The sequence below is a fragment of the Triturus cristatus genome, chromosome 5_1 (assembly GCF_964204655.1).
Source record: "Triturus cristatus chromosome 5_1, aTriCri1.1, whole genome shotgun sequence".
In the NCBI taxonomy this organism is placed as follows: domain Eukaryota; kingdom Metazoa; phylum Chordata; class Amphibia; order Caudata; family Salamandridae; genus Triturus; species Triturus cristatus.
This window is the reverse complement of record NC_140587.1, coordinates 177,245,395-177,266,511: the sequence shown is the minus strand read 5'-3', so window position 1 is coordinate 177,266,511 and position 21,117 is coordinate 177,245,395. Positions and strand designations below refer to the sequence as shown.

Genomic DNA, 21,117 nt, shown 5'->3' with positions numbered 1-21,117 from the left:
GGAGGCAGGTTTATTGAAGGCAACTGGCAAGAAACTGCCCTAGACTGAGGAGATCTCGTTGGCAAAAGTGTACCAGTTTTTTGCAGGATTTCATCCTCCTTAGAATGTAGTCTAGAATTATCGACTGGAACCCTTGTAGACCGAGAGGTATGACCTAATACATTTGAGGTAGAAGGGGGTGGTGGCACGGAGCTTATAGGCTTGGGGATAGTTGTTGTAATCCCTAAGTTTGTGTTCTGTGCTACTGGGATATCGACTGTAACTACCCCCGAACTACCAGGTGGAGAGGATGCTATCTTATCATGGGTAATTATGGACTTTGTTGTTCCCACCACCCTATTGTTTAAAATGGAAACAATTCTATCTAGTTTCGAAACTAAAGGTTTAATATGGGTGGCAATGGTCTGTTCCAAGCATGCCTGAAGATCAGCCACCATATTGGTGACCCAACATGACACCCCTAATTGGGGATGCAGAGTGCTATCAGATGGGGTCACCAAATTGTGGTTGGCCAGCGTTTTTTTGCCCAGTTTTCTTGTTTTTTTGGGGAGACTATTTTTTCTCAACTTAGGTCCTGGCTTCCCAGATTTCACAATTGATGCAGGGGAGGAAGGAGACAGGGTAAGGTGTGGGTCTTGAACATTACTAGAAAACTCCACTAGAGCCTGCCCTAGTTCCTCGTCTCTTAAAGATTCAGAAGGCATCTGTGAGCATGGCAGCTCAGCATAAGTGGGTACAAGGTAAGAGTCAGAGACCATAGGATCAATGGTAATTACTGAGCAATCCCCTCCATGATCTTGTAAGCATACTGTGGGAGTAAGGGATAGTCTCCTTTCAGTATTTTCAATTGCAGTGGCCACAACTCCGATTGTTTGTTGTAACATTTTATCAATGGCCGTAAGTGTTGGTAAAGGCTGAGGCAATGCTGCATGTAATCTAGTATTTGGGCAGGGCACAGCAAGCTTTGATATCTTGCCCGATTTACTCATTTTCTTTTAACAATGGTATATTAAATACGAATAATCGGATAAAGTAGCGATATCAGAGAAAGTCCTGGTGTAGTCAAATATAACACAAGGGATCTAAATAGGACTATAACAGTCAAATCGTATTGGCAGCAACTTTAAATGTCCCAAACGAAGTACCTTTATATGTTCCGTCCAATCATGCCCGTTCCCAGGGTTTTCAAGGGCAGTTCGTTAGAGAGGTGGCCCAGCCCGGCCTCCACCGGCCCCCGACGGCCACAGACGGCCTGCCCTTTGCCCGGGCTTAGCCCGGCGCAGTCCCACGCACGGACCCGCGAGGCGGTGGCTCTGCTTGGTTTTAAGCACCTCCGGGCGCGAGATTACGTGCGGCGGCTTCCGGGTCTGGCGCTGTGAATGCTGGCCAATGTAGTCCACCTCCTCACAGCGGCCGCATTTAGGTAACGGTAGCGGCGGCGGGAGGAAGACAAGCTGCAGGCGTGGTGCAACTACCAGGACACAGACAATTCAGGTGAGGGTTGGCCTCTATCCAAAATGAAATGACCCTTCGTAGAAAGGACTCGCCCGCTCTGCCAGTGGCTTTGCTTGGTTTTAAGCGCCTCCGGGCGCGAGATTACGTGCGGCGGCTTCCGGGTCTGGCGCTGTGAATGCTGGCCAATGTAGTCCACCTCCTCACAGCGGCCGCATTTAGGTAACGGTAGCGGCGGCGGGAGGGAGACAAGCTGCAGGCGTGGTGCAACTACCAGGACACAGACAATTCAGGTGAGGGTTGGCCTCTATCCAAAATGAAATGACCCTTCGTAGAAAGGACTCGCCTAATTTATACAGTGGTTTCTCCTGTGCAGCGCACCCGTCCACCCCATTGCGCCATCGTGAAATACCAGGGGGTTGCGGATCTATCAAACTAGCTGCAATGTCCCGTTTGGCTACTATTATGGCTGTGGTGAGGAATTGTTTGTCAGCCCGGGAGCCATCTAGGCCATCTGTGATTCCCAGGAGTATGTTTAAGGGGTTATGCGTAACCTCCCATCCCAGGACCTCTGTGAGCTCCTTTTCTATGGAATCCCAGTAGCGTGTGATGATCGGGCAGGCCCACACCATATGGAAGAAGTCCGCCGGATCATGAACGCATCGTGCACAAGAGGCGTTTGGATTAAGACCCGCCCGGAAGAGGCGATTGGGCATTAAGTAAGCAGCATGTAAGTAGTCGAGTTGGACCAGTCGGAGCCGGGCGGAGAAGGTAACTGTCCTGGGTGCCATCAAGGCGTCTCTCCAGTCCTCTTCTTCAAGGGGCCCCACCCATTGTTCCCATGAGCTTCGAAGACGGTCTAGTGTATTTGGAGTGTTGTTGGTGAGGGAGCGATAAATGCGCGAGACACCCCCTTTCCCCAGGTTGCCTGTCATGATCTGCACCTCAGGGGGACTATATTCTGGGAAGGATGTGTTTCTGAGGTATATGTGCGTAAAGGGCGTGGCGCAGTTGCAGATATTTGTAAAACTGTGAGTGGTGCAGAGAATAGCGGGTTTGCAAATCTTGGAAGGTACGCTTGTGGGCCCACGCATCCCTGAGCTGTGAGATGCCGATATGGTCCCAGGTTCGGAAGCCCTCTAGGCCACTGACCTCACAAAGCCAGGTCCCCTGCCACAGTGGGGTGTATTGGGTCAGTTTGTACGTCCACTGGGTATGGCGCAGGGAGGCTCACCTGGCCAGAATGACCGTCTGCGTCACCGTTGGCATTGTCTTGGACGGTGGCACCATACATCATCGCCTGAATCTTGGAGAAGCCCAGCTTGCCCAATTCTAGTCTGAATGCTGGGTCCGACCAGCCCCCGTTTAACCAGTCGTGCAGTGTGAATAGGCGGGTTGCCAAGTAGTAAAGATAGAGGTCGGTCATACCCATGCCACCGTCAAAGGATGGGATCCGACACTGGGAGAGGGCCAAGCAAGGTCTCCGCCCGCCCCAAAGGAATTTAGTAGTTAGACTGTCAAGGTCTTTGAACCATGTTCTCGGTAATTGGAAGGGGGTGTTTTGGATCACATAGAGAAACTGGGGGAGTATCCTCATTTTAAAGAGGGCGACTCTGCCCAAGGGATTTAATTGTAATGTTTGCCATTTGTGCAGGTCGGCCCGAGCTTTTTTCATCAAGAGGTTGACATTGAGTGACCAGGCGAGGTCAGGGAGCAGAGCCACCCAGATCCCCAGGTATTTGAAGGTTGGTCTTCTGAAGGGGATCGTAGATTGCCAATCAAAACAGTCTTGCGACAGGTGAAGAGGGACTAAGACGGACTTGTTGGAATTCAGCTTCAAGCCAGAGACTTGCTCGAAGAGGTTCAGGGCCCGAAGGCAGCGTGGGCCGGATTGGGCTGGTTCAGCTAAGAAAAGCAGGACATCGTCCGCATATAGTGCGCATATAGTGCGATTTTGTCGTCCGCAGCATTAGGCCATCTCCAGCTTTGAATGCGTTCGTCAGAGCGCACCAGGCATGCCAGGGGCTCCATCGCCAGGGTGAACAGGATAAGCGAGAGGGGGCAAACTTGCCTCGTCCCCTGTTCAATGGGGAATAGCTCTGAGAATACCCCGTTGACTAAGACTAGTGCGTGGTGCCGGGAGTATAGGGTCTTGACCAAGTTCCGGAAATGGCGGCCCATACCCATCTCAAGAAGGACATCGTCCAGGTATCTCCAGTTGACAGAATTAAACGCCTTCTCAAAGTCAAGGAGAAGGAGTGCTAAGTTAGCAGTTAAGGAGTGGTGATGCGCTAGAGCAACGTGGACACGCCTAAGGCAGTCCCTGGTGCCACGAGAAGGCATGAATCCACATTGATCGGAGAGGACCAACTTCAAGAGATGCGGCTTCGGTTGGTGGGCAAGAATCGAACCAAAGACTTTAACTTCCATATTTAGGAGGGAGATGGGGCGATACTCGGCGCAGTGCGGTAAAGGAGGTTGTGTTTTAGGAATTACCACAATAGTAGGGGCGTCTGTTTCAGGTAGAAACAAGCCTTTTTCCCACGCTTCAGTATAGACATTCAGCAGATGTGGGACAAGGATCTCGGAAGGTGGCGTAGTATTCCTGAGGGACGCCATCGGGGCCCGGGGTTGTGCCCGGGGCGGACCGCAGTATAGCGTCGCTGATCTCTTCCTGGATAACAGGGAGGTCCAGGTCTAGCGCTTCTGCTCGACTGACGCACAGAAGCTGGATATGTGTGTGGGCAATCAGATTTGAAAGAGAGAGCTCAGGCTCCTGCTTTGAGTAAAGTCTAGAGTAATAAGCGGCAAAGGTATTGGCTATCGCTAAGGGGGCACAGTGGGTGGTGCCCTCCGGGTCCACGACCTCCAGGATGATCTGATTGGCCATAGGGTATGTGGCCAGACGATGTAGGAGTTTCCCATTCTTGTCTCCCCAGCCATACACCCTGGCCACAGAGGATCTCCACAAAAGCTTGGGCGCCTCCAAGGAATGTTGTTTGATTTCATCTCGTAGATGCACCAGTTGCCTCTCATGCATCTTGTCTGGTTGAGAGGGAGCCTGGGCCTCAAGCCGAGTCGCCCGGGCCTCCAAGAGAGTGACCTGGGCTTCTTGAGATTGATGCATGCGTTTGAGAGCAGACCCTTGGCATAGCCACGAATAGTAGCTTTACTGGCCTCCCATAGAATATTCGGGGAGGAGACCCAGTCACAATTGGCCAGAAAATATTGTTTGAGTTCAGCGCCCACAGTCATCTTGAAGGTTTTGTCCTGTAGGAGCCACGCATTGAGCCTCCAGATTGGATGAAGTAGGCCAGGAGGGTCCCCCACCCCCAAGAGTATCGGCGAGTGGTCAGAGATACCCCTAGGAAGGATGGCGATGTGTCTGACTTTTTGACAGGCCAGTGCTGGCATAAAGATATGGTCTAAGCGTTTGTGAGTGATGCGCAGCAGAGGTGTGAGTGTACTCTCTGGTCTGGTGGTGCCATATTCTCCAGTTGTCACACCGAGTGAGTGTGTCCGCCCAACTAGCAAGGAGCCGCGCCTCTGTGGACCTGGTATTGTTCGGTGGACTTAAGGCATCGAGGGTTGGGTCCAGCCCATTTCTTAACATTAGTTGGCCCTCTTGCCACTCTGATTTGCTTGCTTCTTATTTTGTGGTTTAATGGCTTTCCTCCCTTTTCGTTCTTTCATGCCTCCTCTGAAGTGTAGCTTCTTTACCTTCCTTTCAAGTGGATGGCTTGCATCCTTCCACTGCTTAAATTAATGGAACTACGTTTTTCTTTGCAGTCTGAACTCAATGAGAATACGTGTGCTTTCTTGCTCTCTTTCTCGTGTGCTGCTTCTACCTGCAAATACCTAATCCATGCACTCTTAATATTGCTCTCCATCCCTCGCCGCTTGTTTGCAAACGCTTAGCAACAGGTGTATTTTTGTCAGGGTATGACTAATGAACAGACTTTACAGGTTGTTTTTTCTTCTTCATTTCACATATCACATGACAGCACAGACCTTAGCACACAAAGGCGTTTATGGTATTGGGGGGAAAGACCAGCTGCAGCAGTCAGTGGTGTGTGAGGCAGAAGTTGTATTCAGGTGTATTCAGCATTACTAAACCTCTGTCTTGTAGAATTCCTTGGGCCTCTGCTTTTTATTCTTCATCTTACCCAGTTAGCTTTAGTCATTAAATCCTTTGGTTTTTTGCTGATGTTCTATGCATATTAATACGCAAATCATCATTTCATTCAATGACAATCTGGTCTCTAACCAAGAAAATGTTTTCAACTTTGCATGCAATCAGTTGCTTTCTGGATAAAGACAAATTCATTCAAACTTTATAGTGAAACATCAGGCATCCGCGTCTTTAAGAGGCCTGGTACCATATACACTTCTCTTTGGTGGCCTGTGGAGCTTGGATAATAAACCACCATTGTTGCATCAACAAAAAAATATTGGATTAATTTTCCAACATCTTCTCTCCTTGTCTGGACAAACAGTATGTTATCTACTTCTACTACATCCATATGCAACACAAAGATTCTGCATTTTCACCCCTGTTAATTCTGCAAGACTGTTGCACAGTCAATTATCTTCTCACAACCAGAATACCCAAGTGTTCACTGCCTTGAATTTCCCACCTTTTGCATTTGGGACCCTACAGATCATTAACAACAGTGATAGGATTCTCATCTGAGGCTGCCCTAGATGCTGTAGCATTTTTATTCATCTTTCTGCTGATTCCAGCTACCAAACAATCTATCCATTTGCCATTGTGGAGTGCATAAATGATTCCTTTTGTTTATTCCAGAATACTATGCTCTGTAGCAGCCATACACCTGTGCCATCCTATAATTAAGAGGGAACATATTGGAGGTAGATCCTCTATCTTTCTAGCTGCACAGGACTGGAATTGTCAGTCTTGAGCTATGGTGCATCTTATATCTTCTGGGGAAAAAACTTCTAATTGGTCGTTCCAAAGATTAGTATAGTCTGTGCCTTTTTGTTGGAAATCGCTTAGCGCAGGATACCCCCTTGGTGTGATATTTTCGTTCATCTCTTTCCATAGAACAATAACTAAAGAAATGTGCATTATCTGCACCATTTGATGTATTTTAACAAAACACTCTGAGGAAGTGAAGAAGCCCAAGTATCTTGTAAAAGTAGTCTGAAGGCCTATTAGGTATCTGCTCCAGTGTGTTTTACAGTGCCTCATTTGACACCAGCTGTCCAAGAAACTAGAGCCATATATGCTACACACTAGTTATCGTGTCCCAAAGTGTATTAAAATACATTTACCAGGCTGCTGCACAGGGTCAGTCTGGTCATGCTACTGTGGAAATGTGGATTTTCCTGGTCAGTTATGTCCCCTATCTTGGACCCCAACGGTTCTATGTGCATGTCACAAGTACATGTATGTTCCCTCCAGTTCCAGTTATGAAGACGCAAATACATGTGCGTCCACCGTCAACATGTCCTCTGTCAGATCCGCCATGAATATGTCGGATATTCCATTCCTAAATATGAAAGGCCACCGGCTTTATATGGTTCACTTATGCCATTTTACAGTCCAAGGCAAGTAGGCCCTGATTCTGTCATCAAACTCCTTTTGCCTTCTGCCTCTGAAAGCTCCAGTCTGAGCCTGCATCTGTGACCATGAACTCTGTCTCATTCTCTGCGCGGCCCACGAAGCCTGACATCAGCCTATTCTCTGCCAAGAGCTGTATTTCACCTTCGAATTATCTGCTTCCCCCTCAGCCGATGCATTCCTGCCTAGTAGCTTAAGTAAACATTTCTCCAGTTACCAAGCAAAAGGCCCGGTTTCTCTGCCCTCATGCAAGTAATTCATAGCCCTGTCACCATGGAATATTCCTACCCCCTCGCATTCAGTGTAGACACTTAGACGCTTGTACACACACGCACAGTCAGTATAGAATAGATTTTGTCCGAGAGTCCTTCTTTATGGATAACATAGTTCTCTAAACATAGGATGTTAGATATGATTTGGGATTAGGTTGATCTGACCCCCAGACTTTTCGTCTCCACATGTAGAGCTAATGTCAAGTTCCCTTCACCCCCTAGTTACACGTCAATTACACGTCATGCTGCTGCGCGCGCATCTATGTCAAGTATTATCTTATAGATCCACCTATGCATGATATCATAACCAATCATGTGTCTTTTTACTCCTTGTAAACACCCATTTTCGGTTACGCAGGTACCACGTCAAGTTCCTTATCAATTATTACGCCTACTGTATTTACTTCATTATAACGTATGTACTATAAAAGTTACTTCTTGTCAATAAAGTATGTACTTCACTTCCTGAACCCCGTGGTGATGGAACTTGAAGCATCCGATTATAATCGATTATTGGAATAAAGCCCATTCAGAAACTCTAATATCACGGATTCTGCCTCTCATTTTACTGAGCTATTTTATTATGATTATGTATCAAATTCAGTCCCGGTAAAGGAATTTTTATTTACCACATGATGGCGCCCGAATAGGGACACTTTCTCATCTCACGCGCCGGCGGTGAGTTGTAGGCCCGGTCTCCTGCCACAGCTGGACGGACAATTACGCGTACCAGCAGGATTTCCTGTATCTCCCTCCGGTCAAGCGGGGGCGACTGAGACTACGATCAACACCCAGACGAGGCGGTGAGAAGTGCGAAGTATCCCGACCAGAGCCTAGCTGAGAGAGCAAGATCCGAGGTATATCGAGACCCACCAGTTCGAAGTCTAGCCCAGTTCCCGACGAGTCGAGTCGAGTCCAGTCCGGTTCAAGTTCAAGTTACTGAGGCCTTCCGTTTCCGAAGCTACCCGGTGAGTACCATTTCTGGGGAGGCATTTCTGACGTGCACATAGGTTGTGCCGGTCAAGACGGGTTTGGGTACACAAATCCGGTCTGCACTGTTTTAGCAGTGTATCTGTACTGTTTAGCAGTATATCAAGTATTCCGAAGTATCTAGTAAGTGTCAAGAATTAAGCATGGTGATTTAGTTATGCAGACGATCATCATTGTTGTTTCAGTTAAAGGTTTAATGTTTTAATGTTAAATGTGTTAAACGTCTTGCATATTGTGGTATGAATGGTTGTTCATTAGTGTGCTTTTTGTATTAAGTGTGTTCAAAATTAAGTATCGGATCAGTTGTCAATATGCCGCTCTTTTCGAAATTAAGACAGATCACTACTAGGAAAGGGGTACTTGAAGAAGCCGTCCCTATTCCTCCTAGGGATACTCCAGGGCACTTTATGTATCAGAAGCATGGCTTAGATGCCATATTATTTCTTGATTTATGGGTAGATTATACCAAGGGATTGCCGGAAAGTCAGAGGTGGCCCACAGCGGGAACCTGGGATGCAGAGTGCATCATGAAAGTCGAGGAAGAATTATGGAAAAGAAAAGTCAGACAGTCACAGAAAGACGCTGTTGAGTTATGGCGTAAAGAATCTCATAGACGTACAGAAAAAGCACGTAGACAGGAAGAGAAGAGTAAAGAAAGTTCAAATAAAGTTCAAGAAAATCTATTAATTGAGGAAGGTATCCGAGTGAAATCGGAACAAGTAGATAGACAAAGAAATGCCCTTATGAATGGTATGTATCCTCTTCTAGCCGAAGGATTACCAAAGGCTGCTCCAGAGATGCCAAAAGACTTGCCACCCCCATTATTTCCAATTAAGGTACATCCTAAAGGACATCCCAGAACCGCCGAAGATGTTTTTCTTTCCTCATATCTAGATGACGCAGCTCCCGAGTATGCTAACCCCGCACCACATAGACCGTCTGGCGGGGGGGGTCAACGTCAGGATCAGGTATCTGTCCCTATGCAACAGCAAGTCCCGACACTAGCTTCGGCAAGCACATCTGTTTCCGCATCTGTCTCCACAGTCGATTCTACAGTGGTGTCCACACCTATAGTTGCTGTGTCACGTTCGACGAATCCTTTCACACCCGACGCCCCAGATGGGGCCACGGGAGGTGCTAGCAATACTTTTACGCCACCTAGAATAAATAAACTTGTTTTTCAAGAGTCAGCGCATTCACGTACACCCAAATTCGTAAGTGAACGTGCGCTTAAGGAACTTCTTATAGATTGTAGATATGACCCGGTGGTCGGTAAAGAGGACGAAATGGTCCTGGCATCATTACGTATCAGACGAGCCGCAGGGTATTTAGCGAGGTTACCAGGAATGACTGCGCATCTAGATAAAATATATCATTTTGTTCAAACAGGGCGAGATCCAGAATGTATTAATAGAGCTATGGAATTCCAGAAAGTAGAGATACAAGGGGAACTGCTACGTTTCCTCATAAACTGTGTGATCAGAAATCAAGACCGACCGGGGGTAGACCCGGATGCAATGCATATTCTTACAAAATTGAGTCAGAATATATCAGAAGGAAGACACGATAAGCAAAATTGTATAATAGCCATGTGCCGAAAGATCCGTAAAGAAATAGAACGGATACACGAAGAGAGATTACAGACAGACGAGTTCGAACAAAGCGAGGAAGAAGGGTCAGGACCACCCGCAGGACAGTTGGACACCATAGCCTATGTAGGTAGAGGAAGATCTTGTCATAGGGATCAGACTAGATGTCATATTGACTCAATACGTCCGATATGTCCAGATAATAACAGGAATTTCCAAATACCTATAATTAATATAAGGTCTAACGAGCATTCGTTCCAAACTGCTGACAAACTACTCCGAGAACGAAGGGGTTATCATTTTCTCGATTCTATGGATGAACAAGATTTAGCCAGGGCAGCTGTCCACTGGGTGGACAGTCCCGGAAAATATAGTGATGCTACAGTAGTACGCACATTTTTGAGTCTCACCCCAGATGAACAGAGGTTGGCTGGGATTTATATGATTCAACAACTCATTATACTATATCGGAGTCAGCATTCGGACCCTGGTCCGTTACCTGACATATTGACTGAATTGCTTACAAATAAATGGAGAGGTCCAGGTACTGAATTAATTAAAGAAATTCTAATGTCAAGAAAACAGTACATTCTTTTTATATGCTCAGAGCATACCTCATTGCCCAGCAAGGAAAGAACAACGTATCACATGGATAGACAGAATCCCTTACGAGAAGTACACCCAATAAAAGGCGAGGGCGACGAGTTTAGGCGCGTATTTGTATATACGCCCATATCAAAAATAGAACTGTTAGAAATGAAGAAAGTGGTACCTAGTCATGACAAAGACCCAGCGGGTTTTCACCGAGAAATTAAAGACATGTTACTCATGGGAGAGTATACCTATCCCGACATTATGACGATATTAAAGGTGTTGATGCCTGCTGGCATTTATGAGAAACTCAAGGAAAAGGAGTGGGAGGTAGGAGACCAAAAGATAGAATGGTCAGTGTTAGAAGCGGAAGAAAAGGCCCGAACTGCAGGAGCAGGACTCGGGGATAAAACTAAAGCACTACCAGGTTTGCTAGTACAGGTACTGCCACGTTTATTAACTACGAAAAAGGAAGATTGGGGTACAATTTCAGCCTGTAAACAGAAGCAAGATGAAGACACTAGTGATTACTATGCCCGATTTGAAAAATGTTTTGGTATAAATAGTGGCATAAAAGCAAGTAGCGAATCATACCCGCATCTGTTTGTAACAAAATTAGTAGAAAATGCTCTGTCCCCGGTAAAGAATAGAGTATTAAAATTCGAGAGTACCTGGCAAGGTAACACTCCAACACAAATGTTACAAATGTTACAGTACCATCACAATAGAATTAAAGAGGAACAGGAACATGAACACAGACGCATGAAAGACACAAAAATGAAAATGCTAGTTGCCCAGACAGTACCAGCTGAAGGACATAAAAAGGGTATGACACATTCCGATTCAGCAGGACCGGTAAAAGGGACATGCAATTATTGTAAGAAGCCAGGTCATTACGTACACGATTGTCCAGTTTTAAAACATAATATCGCCATAGGTAAAACACAAGAAAGACCACGGCCACTCAGACAGGATCAGAATGAACAAGGAGCTATGCAGCATGCCCAGGCCATGCCAGCCGCACAACAGCCAATACAGTTTGTGCCAGCTGCACCACCGTTGCCTGCTGCTGCCACACAGACCACAACACGACAAATGTATCAGACTGCACAGTATGAATATCCTGAGTATCAGCGTTACGCATGAACTAGCCTAGAGAGGGAAGTTGACTTACCCCTTATCGAGATTCCTGTAGATCAAGAAGGACCTTATGTACATAGTGAATTATTAGGTCAAGATAGAAAATTCTTACTCGATACAGGGGCAAGTCGAACAACTATAAAACGTAGTGAAGTTCCAGGGGCACCCCTCTCAGGCTCTCAGAATATCTCCCTTGGTTTTTCAGGAAAACCTATTGTTAATGAAGTATCACAACCTCTTCCACTTACGATAGGACCTTTGACACGAACTACAGATTTATTGCTTACTAAGTCATGCCCAGAAAATCTGTTAGGAATTAAAACTCTGAAAGCCCTAGGAGCCATAATATGTTGTTCTCCGGAAGGAGTAAGGTTGTTTTTACGTGATTTTAAAGGTCACTATGTATCTAGAGACATGGATCCCCGACTACAGACTTTACCTACACATCTATGGGCACAAGGCCCTACTGATGTTGGTTGCATGAATATTACACCATATCGAGTCACACTAAAGGCAGGAGTGGTGCTACCACGAATGCGACAATACAAGTTACCACCAGATGCTGTAGTGGCTTTACTACAAATCATTGACGAGCTAATTGCCCAAGGAGTAGTTGTAGAAACAGACTCCAATGTATGTAATTCACCGATAATTCCGATTCTTAAACGAACAGATCCTACAGCCCCGCCAGTATATCGATTGGTTATTGATCTGCGCGAGTTAAACAAATGCATTGTGCCACAATTCCCTGTGGTCCCAGATATCTCGTCATTATTGACAGCTATTGATTCCGAAGCAACATTCTTTACTGTAATTGATCTCAAAAATGCCTTTTTCAGCGTCCCAATAGATCCGGAAAGTCAATATTTGTTCGGATTCAGTTTAAATGGGCGTAGCTTTAAATTCTCACGCGCACCTCAAGGATTTACAGAAAGCCCCAGCATCTATAGCCAAGCACTGAAACGAGAACTTGACAGTATCCACATGCCAGTTAACACCGCTCTGCTTCAATACGTCGATGATCTGCTGATCACCGCAAGAAGCGAACCGGAATGTGAAAAAGCATCGCTGACAGTTTTACAATTCCTAGCCGAAAAGGGGCACAAGGTGTCCCCTTCTAAGCTGCAATTCTGTGTCCAGCGAGTTGTTTACCTTGGACACTCGCTGTCCAAGGAGGGAAGGCAGCTTACACCCGACCGCATTCAGTTAATAGCTAACATGCCAATACCCAAGACACAAAAGGAAGTACGAGCTTTCATAGGCCTCACGTCATATTGCAGGCAGTGGATCCCTCAGTACGCATTTCTAGCAAAACCACTCATTCAGTTAACCACACAGGAGGCAGCCACATCGACTGTTCTCCCTTGGACTCAGGAACATACACAAGCTTTTGAAAGCTTAAAGAAAGCTTTATGTCAAGCACCCGTTTTAGCAACGCCATGTTACAAAAAACAGTTTACACTCTTTGTTACAGAACGCGAAGGTGCTGCCTTGTCAGTACTCGCACAGGAACAAGCAGGAGCACACAAACCATGCGCTTATTTTTCTAGTACATTAGATCCCGTAGCTCAGGCTTTGCCTGCATGCCTGAAATCAGTGGCAGCGACAGCTTTGGCAATCAGACAAAGCGATGCTATAGTGTTGGGACATCCATTGACAGTTCAAGTACCACACGCAGTAGAGGTTCTTGTAAATAGAACGCAAACACAACACTTGACCATAGCCAGACTTACAGGATATGAGCTTACATTGTTTCAGCCACATATAGAAATCAGACGCTGTAACACATTGAATCCTGCCACACTTCTACCTGTAATAGGAACAGACCCACTAGCCCATGACTGTATTGAAGTTATTACGATAACAACGAAACCCAGACAAGACTTAACCGATGTCCCATTATCAGACCCAGACCTGACATTGTATGTAGACGGTTCATGCAGGAGAACAAGTACAGGAGAGTTAGTGGCCGCTTACGCAGTCACAACAGATACTGAAGTCATTGAAACTAATCGTATAAATACTTTGTCAGCTCAAGCCGCAGAGCTCATCGCTCTGACACAAGCCTGTATTCAAGCCACGAATAAAAAAGTCAACATATACACTGACTCACGTTATGCATTCGGAGTTGTACACGACTTCGGCGTGCTGTGGCGAGAGAGAGGTTATTTAACTTCCCACGGTGCCCACATTCAGCACGGACCCCTCATTCATGCCTTATTAGATGCAATACATCTACCCACTGCAATATCAATCATGAAATGTAAAGCTCATACGAAGGTTACTGATATCATTTCTCAAGGCAATGATCTAGCCGACAGAACAGCTAAACAGACTGCTCAAACTCAAATCCCCGACGTGACAAAGACAATAGTCCCGACACATTGCATGACAGTTAAAGATCCTACTCTTGACGTAATTGACATACAGACACATGCTACACCAGATGAAATAAAGAAATGGACTGAATTAGGGGGGATCCAAACGGACCAAGGATGGATGATGAAGGAAAAATCTGTATGGTTCCTTCCTGACTCAATGGTCCAAGTTATAATCAACACTATACATAGTCCAGCGCATCTAGGAGAAAAAGCTATGCTAGACAGCATTCAACACATTTGGTTCAATAAACATTTACGAGCAGCAGCAAAACAAAAGGTCCGTACCTGTATGATCTGTTGTCAGTTTAACCCAGGAAAAAGCGTTCCCGTAGAACAGGGTGGATTCCATACTCCTAACCATCCTTTTGAAGTACTCCAGATGGACTATATCCAGATGGAACGATGTCGAGGATTCAAATATGTTCTTGTAGTTGTCTGCGCTCTGTCCCGTTGGACAGAGGCATACCCGGTTTCAGATTACACTGCCCCGACTACTGCCAAACAGTTGGTTCGAGAATTCTTCCCACGATACGGTTTACCACGTGCTGTTTACTCAGATAACGGCCAGCCGTTCTCATCCGAATTAATGAGACACGTTTCACTTCTGTTAGGATATCAGTGGAAATTCCACTGTGTCCGACACCCCGAGGCAGCAGGCCTCGTAGAAAGACATAACCAGATCCTGAAAATCAGAATGTCCAAAATATGCAGAGAAAAAGGTGTCGACTGGGTAGTAGCGCTACCCGTTGCACTCTTTTACATGAGAATGGTAGCACACTCTCGAACAGGGCTATCCCCGTATGAGGTGATCTTCGGCAGACCACCGAATATGTGGGGGACGCCTATACCTCGCAAAATAACTGATGTTGACTGTAATATGCTGACAGATTACTTGGCTTCCTTGATGTCTGCACTACAATCTTGTCGTTCACAGGTAGCTGCAGCTTTTCCCGACAACACCGAGGTGAAACCCCATGACGTTGTTCCGGGTGATTTGGTGTTTGTGAGGAATTTCGACCGAAAGACCCAGCTGGAGCCCAGGTGGAAAGCACCCAAGTTGGTCCTGTTGACCACGAGGACAGCCGTGAAGATCGAGGGCCGTAAGGGCTGGATTCATTCAAGCCACGTCAAGAAATTTCATGGACTATCCTCGGATATAGACATTGTGCCCTGCACTCCCTCACAGACTGATTCAGAACTTCCTTTTGTTGAACAAAATGACTCTAAGAACTATAAACTAAAGCTTAGGCCCAAACAGTCGAGCAATTTGATTGTTTAAGTCCTCTCCAAGGTGAAGCGGTTGAATTGTCTCTGACATGTATCCCTTGGACCTGAGTAGAGAAAATACCCGGAAAATGTTGAAACGACAGGCGTATTGTAAATCACTGCGTAGCTACTGTATGGGGACATTATTAATTCTGTTTTTATTGAGTCTTTTAATAATTATTACGAGTATGTTGTTGCACATATATTACCCTATTTCTAGACATGTTTATAATGTTACTACTGAACATTCTTTTAGTGACTTACCTCCGCATGAATTATCTTATAGACTTGCGCTGCGCAATAACACATTCATTAGTATGTTACATCATTCCCATCAGACTAGTAATGCCACCAATTGTTGGGTGTGTGGCCGACTCCCTCCCTATCAGAATTATGAAGGAGTCCTGCCTTTCTTTCCACATCCATTCACACATAATGGCTCCTGTGGAGCATGGTTTAGTTTAATCAATTCCATAGACTCAGACACAGCAGTTTACCAAGATCATTGGATATGGGGAAACCTGAACCTAGTCTTACTCAAGGTCTGCTACCCTGACAAGGAGGGTCGCCCCAAAAGAACAGGAACTGATCTAGAAAATGAAGTATATGGATTAGGTAATTTTACACCTAATCTCATGATTCTAAATGTCGTATCCGAAGTTGAACTAGTCTTGCCCACCATGTCAGTATTCCCAGCGAAGGGTGAATTGTGTGTAAGAAAGGTTGGTTCCATACCTATGGGCCATAGTAAATGCAATACTATAGTCGAATTCCGTGATCAAGGCAAATCTTCATTTAGAGCTTCTCGCCACTCCTACTTCATATGTGGTCAGACTGCATATATGCGTCTACCTCCAGATTGGGATGGTACCTGCTACATTGCATTCCTTTTGCCACCTGTTTTTCTAGCTCCTCCTGATTACTACAGAAATATTCATTTAGTACACAACAGAAAGCGGAGAGATCTCCCCATTGTCGATTACACTGAAACGGCATGGGACAAGTATGTAGATTTTAATAAAGGCATCTTTCCCTATATAGGTACTGTTACTAATAGTAAGCTGATACGTAGATTAACCAGAACCCTTGAAGCAGTAGTGAATGAGACTATTTCCGCCTTAGGCAATTTAACAGAAGAGCAGTCTGCTATGCGGATTGTTGTGCTTCAAAATCGTCTTGTCCTTGACGTCATCCTGGCTGATAGGGGCGGAGCTTGTAGGGTCATCGGATCAAGTTGCTGCGTATTCATACCAGAAAATTCGCCATCTGTATATAAAGCCATCACTCGCCTTCATAAGATTGTAAACCAGATACACCAGAACCCAGGCACTTGGACTTGGTCCAGTTGGTTTTGGAGTGTGATATCAGCCTGGGGATGGAGAGTTTTATCCTTCCTAGGTATTGGCTTTCTCATACTATTCAGTTGCTGTCTATGTCTACAATGTGGACCAGCGATTTGTGGTCTGTGTGCCACATCGTGTATTCCAACACCAAGATTTCATTCAAGATCCCGGAAGAAGAAAGAAGAACAAATGATACTATGTGAACAGATCGATGGATTGATGAAGATCGATATCTCTTGAAGGGCAAGTAGGGGGACAAGGAGGGAATGTGGAAATGTGGATTTTCCTGGTCAGTTATGTCCCCTATCTTGGACCCCAACGGTTCTATGTGCATGTCACAAGTACATGTATGTTCCCTCCAGTTCCAGTTATGAAGACGCAAATACATGTGCGTCCACCGTCAACATGTCCTCTGTCAGATCCGCCATGAATATGTCGGATATTCCATTCCTAAATATGAAAGGCCACCGGCTTTATATGGTTCACTTATGCCATTTTACAGTCCAAGGCAAGTAGGCCCTGATTCTGTCATCAAACTCCTTTTGCCTTCTGCCTCTGAAAGCTCCAGTCTGAGCCTGCATCTGTGACCATGAACTCTGTCTCATTCTCTGCGCGGCCCACGAAGCCTGACATCAGCCTATTCTCTGCCAAGAGCTGTATTTCACCTTCGAATTATCTGCTTCCCCCTCAGCCGATGCATTCCTGCCTAGTAGCTTAAGTAAACATTTCTCCAGTTACCAAGCAAAAGGCCCGGTTTCTCTGCCCTCATGCAAGTAATTCATAGCCCTGTCACCATGGAATATTCCTACCCCCTCGCATTCAGTGTAGACACTTAGACGCTTGTACACACACGCACAGTCAGTATAGAATAGATTTTGTCCGAGAGTCCTTCTTTATGGATAACATAGTTCTCTAAACATAGGATGTTAGATATGATTTGGGATTAGGTTGATCTGACCCCCAGACTTTTCGTCTCCACATGTAGAGCTAATGTCAAGTTCCCTTCACCCCCTAGTTACACGTCAATTACACGTCATGCTGCTGCGCGCGCATCTATGTCAAGTATTATCTTATAGATCCACCTATGCATGATATCATAACCAATCATGTGTCTTTTTACTCCTTGTAAACACCCATTTTCGGTTACGCAGGTACCACGTCAAGTTCCTTATCAATTATTACGCCTACTGTATTTACTTCATTATAACGTATGTACTATAAAAGTTACTTCTTGTCAATAAAGTATGTACTTCACTTCCTGAACCCCGTGGTGATGGAACTTGAAGCATCCGATTATAATCGATTATTGGAATAAAGCCCATTCAGAAACTCTAATATCACGGATTCTGCCTCTCATTTTACTGAGCTATTTTATTATGATTATGTATCAAATTCAGTCCCGGTAAAGGAATTTTTATTTACCACACTACCAAAGATATCCTGATCACTGTCAAGTGCAGAATGATACTGGCAGGCCTGGGCAAGCACAACATGTGTGCCTCTTCCCACAACAAACTATGCCAAACCTCAAGGAGTGACAGTGAGGCCTGAGGAAATGACTGCTTTTTAGCAGTACAGTTAGAATTAACCTTGCTTTGGAGTTGAGAGGAAGGGGCAGTGTACAGGAAAAAAGGGCTGAAGAGGGGAGCTGACTGAGGAGTGAGTGCCTCATTCCATAGAGTACATCATTGCGCATGGAGTGTTTAGCTAGTCATTGAGCCTAGGCGAGTGGATGGCCAGTAGTTTTAGGAAGGCAAATCTTGTATTGGCAATTGGAAGGATCAAAATTGTTTGGTTAGGTAGCTTGGGGCATGAGTGGAGTAATTTATGGATGATGGACATCGTCGTTCAAGGGTCTTGCATTCAATTATCTCTTTAACCAAGATCCAGTGGACTTACCTGAGGGTAGGTGCAATTTGGTTGTTACTTCTTTGGCTAAATTTGAGCCGAGTAACATGCGTCTGGACCCATCGCAATTTTGCAAGTGTCTTCTCAGATATTTAAAGGACATGCGACTTAAAATGTGACTTAAAATCTTTAAAACTGCAAACCTCTGGGATTATGGGAGCTTCATAATGAAATTGAAACACCACCTCCCCAACCTATTCCACATTGCTAGATTTCTTTGCATTGTAAGGGAAAACTGCACTGAGTCTGCTATAATAAAGCCCTCTTGTTTTGTTGCCTTAATTTACTACTTGTCTGTCTAGAGTCTGGCTCTCTTTGTTGCTTTTGGCATTTTTTTCCCTTTCTACACATTTTTGTCCCATTTAGCCATCTCATCTTTACATCTTTAAGTTACTTCAGCTCTTTTAATCTCTTAAAAATGAAGTTCGAGAGTAGTTGCTGGATTTAGGCATTCAATTTTTGGGACTGGTCCAGCTTTCGGTGCACCTTCTGACTGCCAATATATTAGCCACCCCACTTATGCATGCCATCTCATCTTCTTATTTTTCTGAAATCATTGCTTTCTATTGTTTACTGGAGCATTTGCAGGTTGCTCACCCGAACCAGCATGTATCCCTTTGTGCTGATGACCATACCTGCTAAAACCAAATGCCTTAACCTTGAACTTCACTGGTGCAATAGGAGCATCTGGGAATCACTTGAAGACCCACTGTGTAGCTATAGGACAATATGTCTTAGAATTTTAATCATGCACTAATCTGGCAACATCAGTTTTGGAGAGATAAAGGCCTTTATTTCAACCCAGTTTGACGTGTTGTATTTCTACTTAATAGAGCTTTAAAACATTTGCACTTATTTTATTAGGGCTATTGTTTGTATTTGGAGCCATCTCTGTGATATCCACATTAGAGAAGTAGCTTCTTGCAAAGCTGCTTTAACAGTGCCAGAAAATGAATGGTCAGTTGACACTTCCTATGACATCACTCCCTGTGACATTACATCTTATGCAAATTAGAGGGGCCCGGCATGTTCCTATCCTGCCCAGGACCCTACAAATAGTAGGACCGGCCCTGCCTGCTCACTCTGTCTCACCTCTGCTGGGCGCACGCAGCTGGCTGCCTTCTGTGCTGCCTGAAAGAAAAGAGTATTTAAAATTAAGAAAAACCTTGGGACGCCTGAACAGTCCACTGAAAACCATGACTGTCCGTGAAAACCGAGGCATCAGGGCACCCTATCTGTTGGTGCCTGACATATGACTGGATGTTTGCTATCTGTGGTGCTGTAGCAAAGCCCCTGGTTGTGCGCTTGGCGACAACTGCCATTCTACCTATTCAAAACGGGCCTGTAACCAAGAGTGTGCCAGTTCTGTCAAATGCAGGTGGATCCCTCGGCGGAGCCATCACGAGGTGTGAATCGGAACTGAGAACTGATGAGCGTGAATGCTCGAGGTGCATTCCACCTGTGTTCGTGTTAACAGTGAGATCTTTTCTTCAGTCGCCCAGCACATATAACATGATAGCACGTACGCGTGAATCATCCAAAACGCCGCCGCAAGACTGGTCCTCAACCTGCCAAGACACTGCCACATCTCCCAGCACCTGCGAACTCATCATCGAAGCTAGAGTCACCTTCAAGATGCTAACCCACGCTCACAAGGCCCTCCACGACACCGGACCAGCATACCTGAAGGCCGACTCAAATTCCACACACCCAAAAGGACCCTACGATCAGCCCAGCTCTCCTACGCAGTGGTCCCCTGCACCAGAAAGACCAGATCGGGAGGCCGCGCCTTCTCCTTCCTCGCGGCCAAAGCCTGGAACGCCCTTCCGCTCCACCTCAGACAGACAACATCGCTCCCAGTCTTCGCAAGCAACCTCAAAACCTGGCTCTTAGACAGACCCCCTCCTTGATGGACTGGAACCTGCCCCCCCCCCCCCCCAAGTTCCCCCCCCCACTCACACACACACACACCCCCAGCGCCTTGAGACCCTTGGCTGAGTAGTCTCCCTAAACAAACACCTGATTTGATCTGGTTTGCGTGAATGAAAGTGTACACTTGTGCACCTGCGTGTGGTGGCGTCTCCAGGTGCGCGTCGAGGTGCACGGCGGCTGCTGAGTGCGGAGAGCACGGTTGGCGGCAAAAAGTACGCTGCTAAGAGACAGATAAACAGCGCGGGGCAGGGCTGGGTGGCGTCTCCTCCCCAGGATCGGTCACGTGCTTCTCAATCGGGACACTGCCTCCCTCTAGGCCGAGCAGGTAGGAAGGACTACCGGAGAGTCTCCTCGAGGCAGGCATGCCGCACTTCACGGTTACCAAGGTGTCCGAAACAGACCCCGCAGAGGACGAGAAGGGTCCCTGCCTGGCCCGAGTGACAGCTCGCCTCACGGACCTCAACGAAACTGGGGGCTCAGGTGAGGCGCTTTGTGTGGTGGCTCCCGTGGAGATCTCACTGACTTGAGGCGAAACTGTGTGTTGTGGCCAGAGCTCGAATTGCGAGGCTCAGGGGAGGCGGCTAGGTCGAGAGCGCCATGGACGAGGTGTCCTCTGCGTGGAGGAGAAATGCGCACTTGCTGGGCTCTGGCGTTGCGGGTTTGTGCGCT

The 21,117-nt window shown here is 46.1% G+C and overlaps 1 pseudogene across 1 annotated transcript in view; it reads left to right on the top strand.

Moving 5' to 3' along the window:
- The first annotated feature begins 20,703 nt into the window (after nucleotides 1-20,703).
- Nucleotides 20,704-21,117, top strand: part of LOC146830586 (solute carrier family 12 member 6-like) — a 1,160,668-nt pseudogene continuing 1,160,254 nt past the window's right edge. Inside the window, exon 1 of the transcript XR_014961448.1 lies at nucleotides 20,704-20,928. The product of XR_014961448.1 is annotated as a solute carrier family 12 member 6-like (transcript). The remainder of the gene's footprint in view (nucleotides 20,929-21,117) is intronic.